We start from the raw sequence: 8231 nt of genomic DNA, 5'->3' as shown, positions 1-8231 counted from the left end.
GAGAAGAGAAGGTTAAGGGGTGATATGATAGCCATGTTCAAATATATAAAAGGATGTCTTATAGAGGAAGGAGAAAGGTTGATTTCTGCTGCTCCAGAGAAGCGGACACAGAGCAATGGATTCAAACTACAAGAAAGAAGATTCCACCTAAACATTAGGAAGAACTTCCTGACAGTGAGAGCTGTTCGACAGTGGAATTTGCTACCAAGGAGTGTGGTGGAGTCTCCTTCTTTGGAGGTCTTTAAGCAGAGGCTTGACAGACATCTGTCAGCAATGCTTTGATGGTGTTTCCTGCTTGGCAGGGGGTTGGACTGGATGGCCCTTGTGGTCTCTTCCAACTCAATGATTCTATGATTCTACAAGCCAGGTAAGGATTTTGGAGAAGTTCTGCAGTCCGCTGTTGCAAGCTGTGCATGTCCCAATTCTGGAATTTGATTGTAGAAATCCACCTAGCCAAACTGGAATTCCTGGAGAGTGTGAGGGCAAAGGGAACTGCAGAGTTATAAGTGCCATCTCCCTGCTTTGGGATTCCTGGCAATTCAGATTCCAAGGCATACTGCCCTGACAGCAGAGGCCTTACATAGCCGCAATAGCTAGTAACCCCACGGTGCCCAAAACTTGCTGCAGCTTTGTTTTGAGATTATATTTCTTCAATGCATTTATATGCCACCTTTTCCCCTCCAATGAGCTTGAGGTGGCATAGGTGGCTGTCCCCCCCTCATTTAAGCCCCACAACAATCCTGTGAGGTAGGCTGTTGTCAGGGGCTGGACTAAGGAGAAGTAGTAGGGACTGTCACAGTTCAGAGGTTGAAGAGGGGAGAAGCTGGGAAATATTGGGAGAGGAGCAGGAGGGAGAAAAAGCACCAGGGGAGAGATAGCTAACAGGCTCAGTGTCTCCAGAAAGCATTCCTGGGGCCCCCCTCCAAGGACCAGGCGTGCCCTCAGAGTAGGAGAACAGAAAGCTCAGAGGCAGAAAGCACAGATCAGCCAGCACAGGAGTGACGTAGAATAGGAGGGACTGAGGGGCTGGGACTTTAGTTGGAGCAACGCCATTATCTAAGAGAGAGAGCATTCCTGTGTCTCTCTCTCTGTGAATATTGAATAAACTACTGGTAAGAGCTCTTCTTGTTTATCTGCTTCTTGGCATCCCACCACGGGAGGGATAGAATTCCTTGAATTCCCTGACAGTTGTGCAGAGAGGCAGGGACTAGCCCCCGAGGTCACCTAGTGAGCTTCATGTCCAATGGGCGGGGGGGGGGGTTCAAACTATGGTCTCTCCCACGTCCTAATGTAACCTGGATAGCTCAGTTGGCGGTGCTACTAATGCAAAGGTTGCAGATTCGATCCCCATGCGGGACAGCTGCATTTTCCTGCACTGCAGACACTTGGACTGGGTGATTCTATGATAAGGTTATCAGATTTTTTTTCAATGAATCCGGGGACACTTTTTGACTTCAATGGATTTTGTATGGGGACTGATGTACGGGGACGTCTGGTGACCTTATTCTATGAGCACTCTGCTATGGGTGTTGCTTTACGTTTCCCAGCTCCTGCGAGCTTTTCTTTTCTTTTTCTTTTTCTTTTACTTACTCGCTGTCGCGGCGAGAGAAAGCAATGTGGGGCGTGTGTTTCTGGCAACAGCCATCCATCTTCCCCGGAAGCTTGCTCCTCTCGAAGTTGATATTCAAAGCCCACGTTCCCCAGAGCTTCCCCGGAGCCAAAACGTGGGATCTTTCCCCCCCACCCATTCCTCACCGCTCACTTCGATCAGGCCTTGGGGAGATGAGGCTGTTACGAGAAGAGCGCTCTCTCGCTGCTACGCTGACCAAACTGGTTGGCTCCCCTCTCATCTTTTCCTGGATTGATGCTCTGAGGGGGTCTCATCCGAACGTGATTAAACCGCCATTATGCCCACTTGCTGAGAAAATGGAGATTTACGGACTCCCAGGCCTCCATTTAAATGCAAATGTGGCAGTATTAGCCTGGAACCATGGAAATGAGGAGCATTAAGGCAGCAGTGGTGGTGATGCCATCGGAGGAGCTATCTCCCGCATTGCCCTGGGAGACAGGGCTTAATCTTTGTCAACCAGGTTACACAGCAATGCAAACGGTGGTGGCAGGGAGGGGTCCAAAACATCCTCACTGATCTGCCCCCCCCCTTTCCTCTGGAGGCGGAGGTTGCTTAAGGGCTGTGGCTCGGCCCTGTAGTGTCTGCTTTGCATACAGAAGGTACCAGGTTCGAATCTCCGTGGCATCGCCAAGTAGACCTGGGAGAGACAGCTAAATTACAGTCAGAGTAGACAACACTGAGCAAAAGGGTCCAATGGTCTGACTCTGTATATGCATATATATATAACACTGGTCCTAAAAGAACTACACTGGCTCCTAGTATGATTCTGAGCACAATTCAAAGTGTTGGTGCTCCTGTATACCTGATGAAGCATCTCCCCCCCCCCCCGCCTCGTTCGCCGAGGTCCAGCTCTGAGGGCCTCCTGGCAGTTCCCTTACTGCAAGAAGTGAGGTTACAGGGAAGCAGGCAGAGGGCCTTCTTGGTAGTGGCGCCTGCCCTGTGGAACACCCTCCCATCAGAAGTCAAGCTCAGGATGCGTTCCAAAGAGGCTCAGGGAAAGCGAAAGAGGCGGTATGCCGGGGGCGCCGGAGGGATCGCTGCGCCACGGCGGCCGATCTCCTTAAAACGGCCCTGCCTCCAACATTTCTCCAATGAAAATAGGGACATCCTAAGGAGAAGCGGGACATTCCAGGATCAAATCAGAAACCGGGACGCCTTCTCTAACTCAGGGATCGTCCCTGGAAAACAGGGACACCCAGAGGGTCTGCAGTGATGGCCGCCAACTTCGATGGCTTCAAGAGAGGATTAGACAAATTCAGTTGCTCCATCCCCTTGATCATTCGGATTGCTCTTTTCTGAGCCTTTTCCAGTGCTACAATATCCTTTTTGAGGTGAGGTACTTGAGGCTGCTTGGTTTTCCTCTGCCCTCCCCTCCACATTCTCCTTTTGTGCTGTGTCTGTTTCCATCGTAGGCCTGCAGGCAGGGCCTGTCTTGGTGTTTTGTTTTGTTTTGTTTTGTTTTGTTTTGTTTTTGTTTTGTTTTTTGAAGATCTATCAGCTGCTCTGGGAGCCTTTCTGGCTGAAGAGCAGGATGTAAATACTTTGAAATCGGTCAATTGGGGGACATTTTAAAAAGGCATCCAGAAAGCGTGGGGGGATCGTCATAAAGCCCATCCTATCAGCTCAGGTGGCTATCGCTGCGTTCTGCCGCACACAGAGAGATCTGACAACGGAGACAGACGTGTGAGACGTAGATCATAAATCAGGTAGCCAATTGCCTTCGCTTGCTTTCAGCCCATATGACTCTCACCAGGTAATTACAAAGGACATCAATTAAAGTGCTCCTGCCTGGCCCTGCATTTGAAGCTCTGGAATTGAATAATGCAGAGACGCTGGGGAGGGAAGGGGGGGGAAAGGGATCACAGCGATTGTTTCATTATTGATGAGAGATGACAGGTCCTCCGCTGACAATCTGCCTAAGGGAGATGATTAGCTTGTAAAAAATTAATTGTCGCTCTTTGGATAGACGTGGATGAGGTGGGGGGGGAGAGGACACGCACACACGTGCACGTGTGACCCCAAAGACCAGCGATATTGATGCTTTGCTTATTTCAAGGGACTTCCCAAAGGTTTCGGTGGAACGCCAAGGAGCCAATTACATTCAATTAGGATCACAAGCAGCAAAATGTCACCAGGAGAATGGAAGGCAGGGATGCGTTGAAAAGGGTATTCCGAGAGGTGCTGGCCCTGGTCCAAAGTGGTCAGAAGATATATTGACGTATATAATCCTCATGGGTGTTTCTGGGAAATGGATCTTTGTCTGGAAAATAGAATGGATGTATTCAATTTTGGGGGGTGGGGGGTCAGTCTTTAGTACAGTTTGCCCTGTTTTCCACAGGAGGTTGGAAATTTATTTAAAAAAACAAACCAACAAGTCAGCATGAAAATTTGTACATATTTTCATGAAAAGTCTTCTAACAGTATATTATTAGTATTAATATTAATCACAGAATCGTAGAACGCTGGAGGTGAAAGTGACCCAAGGGGTCACCCGACCCGACCCACAGCAATGAAGGTATCACAACTAATAATAATTTTATCGATCTCCTTTTACTTGAGTCTCACTTGCAAACATACCATAAAAACTGCTGAAAACAGTTTTAGAAATACTGTAGAACACAACTAAAGATAGGTTTTAAAAGCAACGCAAACTGAACGCTAAAGCAGAGGGGGGTTAAGGATCAGTGGTTAGAGCATGTGCTTTGCATGCAGAATGTCTGGTCCCAGGCAGCATCTCCTGTAGGGACTCCTGACTGAAAACCTGGGGAACTACTACCAGTCGGAGTAGACAATGGTTTGACTTTACTGAAAGCAACTTCCTGTCTTCCTGTGTAAACCAACCCTATAATTAGAACCTTGAGGACTGGAATCTTATTTTATTTCAAGGCGAAGGTCAGTGGCAGAGCAACTGCTTTGCATGCAGAAGGTCCCAGGTTTCAGTTCCCAGGAATAAGGCAGCTTCCTGGGTTCCTGTCTTTGTACACGCCGCTTTTTCATCCAGCTGGAAAAGCTTGCCGAAACAAAAACGTCTCCGGTCGTTTCCAGAAATTACAGATCGCAGGCACCTGTCACAGCTCAACAGGGATGCTGTTCCACAAAACACGGAACAAGCACACTTTTCTACCCAATTTTACCTAGCGTGCACATTTTTTTAAACAAAGGTGTGTTTTTTTTCTCTCCCCCCCCACCCGCCAAATAAAATGCTGTTTTCAATTATGTGCACCTTTTGCATGTTTTTGCCTAATACGTTCTTTTTAAAAAAACCTGCTGTTGCTGATGAGCTGCATTGCAAAAGTCAAAGAAGCACGGGTTTCAAAGGATAGGTGCTCTTTCAATTCACATATTGCTTGGAGAAGTGTGAATAAGGCATGCGGCCCCTGGAGGGTTGGCTCTAGGTCAATGTGGCCCTTGGCTTGAAAGAGTTTAGCCATTCCTGTAATAAAAAAACAAGGCAGGGCAGACCTATTCATCCATCATTCTGTGGCCCAAAGCAATCTGAAGGAGACCCTGCTTCTCCTGCCTTTCGCACACAGAATTGTATCCTGTGCTAGTCCTACTTGCTGTAGACTCATTCCGCCTTAAATCATAGATCTGTAAAGTTGTGTGGGACTCTGAGGGTCATCTAGTCCAACCCCCTGGCAATGCAGGAATCACAGCTAAGGCACCCCTGACACATATATTTTGAACCGAGAGCTAAGCACCTTTGTGAACGATTGTGTAAGATGCTTGATGTAGAAGACCCAGCGAAGATCCCATACTTGCTCTCTGACTCTGACAAGTTCATGACAGACAACGTTGCAAGGTTCATGATTGCGATTGAGAAGAACGTTAATCAAAGAAAATATGGTGGGCTGTAAAGTCCGCTTGGCAATGTAATATAGAAACTTATTTGTGTAGGTCTGCATTTCAAGGTATAAATGCAGTGCTTTTCTTCTAAAAAAAATATGTTTAGGGGTACTCTCATTTTGACTCAAGAAAATCACCATTTTGTGATTCAAATCGGGGGAAATAAAAATAGCAAATGCAATGAAATTGACTAATCACCATGCTAGATTCCAACTCCTACTTCACACATTAAACGCTCGCTTCTGTCTGAAACTCAGGAAACACCGTGACAGGAAATGAGGCTGCCATCAGTGGTAGCAACGGAACTGACAATTCACCATGCTAGAGAAGAAACAAATTTTTTATTTTGAAAATTTTAGTTTCTTCTCCCATTAGATTCACAATATGTTTAGGGGTATGCGTACCCCTGCATCCCCCCAGAAGAAAGCGCTGTAAAAATGTATCTCTCTTACCATCAGAAAGTTCTTCCTGATGTTTAGTAAGAATCTTCTGACATGTCACTTGAAGCCATTGGTTCAGATCTTACCCTCCAGAGGAACAGAAAACAAGCTGGCTCTGTCTTTGGGTGAACATCCTCTCAGTCTTCTCTCCTCCAGGCTAAGCACACCCAACTCCCTCAAACGTTCCTCATATGGCTTGGTGTCCAGACCCTTGGTCATCACGGTCACACTTCTCTGCACATGAATAAGCAAGGTCCATTCCTTTCAGTGGGTCTACCCTGAGTATAAATTTGCTGGAAAGAGAGAAGCATTGTTAGTTTATGTAGACTGACAGAGAAGGCTAAAATCAACCGGCTTCTGTCTCTGGCCCTTCCCACCAGTGGCATGTGGCCCACAAAAGAGAATGTTTTTTTTGTTCTGTATGCTACCATTCAGTGGATTTGTAACTGGCTGACTGACCGAACCCAAAGGGTGCTCATCAATGGCTCCTCTTCATCCTGGAGAGAAGTGACTAGTGGGGTGCCACAGGGTTCTGTCTTGGGCCCAGTCTTATTCAACATCTTCATCAATGACTTGGATGATGGGCTTGAGGGCATCCTGATCAAGTTTGCAGATGACACCAAATTGGTAGGGGTGGCTAATACCCCAGAGGACAGGATCACACTTCAAAATGACATTAACAGATTAGACAACTGGGCCAAAGCAAACAAGATGAATTTTAACAAGGAGAAATGTAAAGTACTACACTTGGGCAAAAAAAATGAAAGGCACAAATACAGGATGGGTGACACCTGGCTTGAGAGCAGTACATGTGAAAAGGATCTAGGAGTCTTGGTAGACCACAAACTTGACATGAGTCAACAGTGTGATGCAGCAGCTAAAAAAGCCAATGCAATTCTGGGCTGCATCAATAGGAGTATAGCGTCTAGATCAAGAGAGGTAATAGTACCACTATATTCTGCTCTGGTCAGATCTCACCTGGAATACTGTGTCCAGTTCTGGGCACCACAGTTCAAGAAGGATACTGACAAGCTGGAACGTGTCCAGAAGAGGGCAACCAAAATGGTCAAAGGCCTGGAAACAATGCCTCATGAGGAACGGCTTAGGGAGCTGGGTATGTTTAGCCTGGAGAAGAGAAGGTTAAGGGGTGATATGATAGCCATGTTCAAATATATAAAAGGATGTCATATAGAGGAGGGTGAAAGGTTGTTTTCTGCTGCTCCAGAGAAGCGGACACGGGGCAATGGATTCAAACTACAAGAAAGAAGATTCCACCTAAACATTAGGAAGAACTTCCTGACAGTGAGAGCTGTTCGGCAGTGGAATTTGCTACAAAGGAGTGTGGTGGAGTCTCCTTCTTTGGAGGTCTTGAAGCAGAGGCTAGACAGCCATCTGTCAGGAATGCTTTGATGGTGTTTCCTGCTTGGCAGGGGGTTGGACTGGATGGCCCTTGTGGTCTCTTCCAACTCTATGATTCTATGTGATCCTCTGGCTGAAAATCTCCCCCAACATTGCTCTAACAGGATGGATAACTTTCATGGTGGACCCTTTTACCCCTCTGTCATTGTTTGAACTTGGACAGGTCATCTTCATTGCAGTGGATTGGACTAGATGACTTTCCGACTCGACAGCGCTACGATTCTGTGAGACGCTGGGGTTCTGACTTGCAGTGAGAGCTCATTTCCGCAAGGACCTGGCTGTGCCTGCGCTTAGAATTCCTCCCGTTCAGCAATATCCTTTTGATATTGCTCTATAAACTCACGCCCTCCCTGAAGCCTTGAATCTGCTACGCGTTGGCAGGGTGGGAGAAGAAGACAGTTTCTCTCCCCCCTCCCTCTTCCTGTCTCCGGTGGCGTAGGGCCATTTCTCTTTTCAAGTCACCACAATGCCACTGGGACCTGAATCACCTCCATGCGGGAGGCGAGGGTCTAGGATTTTGCCAATGATCGCAGTTGCCTTTCAACTCTGAGCCTACTTTCCTCCTGCTGGTAAGCAGGAAGGGGGGGGAAGAGACAGGTTTGCACTCTCCTGCTTGGAATGGAGCCAACTAATAATTCATAAAGTGACACAGAGAGGAGGTTGCCAGATCTTTTGAAGACAGGCTTGGCTGTCTTCACCCACGACCGTGGGAAGGTGATCGCAAAGTATGGAAAGAAGACCTCCGCTCAAGGACACTTTCCAGAACTGCAGGAGGTTGTCACATCAGTCCTGCTGATGAAGTTATAAGCAGCCCAGCAAAGGCAGCAAAATACAGGAATCCTTCCAGCCCTTATGCATGGTGGGAGGACTGTAACTCAATGTAGAGCACCTGCTTT

Source organism: Lacerta agilis, chromosome 8 (assembly GCF_009819535.1).
Source record: "Lacerta agilis isolate rLacAgi1 chromosome 8, rLacAgi1.pri, whole genome shotgun sequence".
NCBI lineage: Eukaryota > Metazoa > Chordata > Lepidosauria > Squamata > Lacertidae > Lacerta > Lacerta agilis.
The sequence above is the reverse complement of the archived record's forward strand: the minus strand, read 5'-3'. Positions refer to the sequence as shown.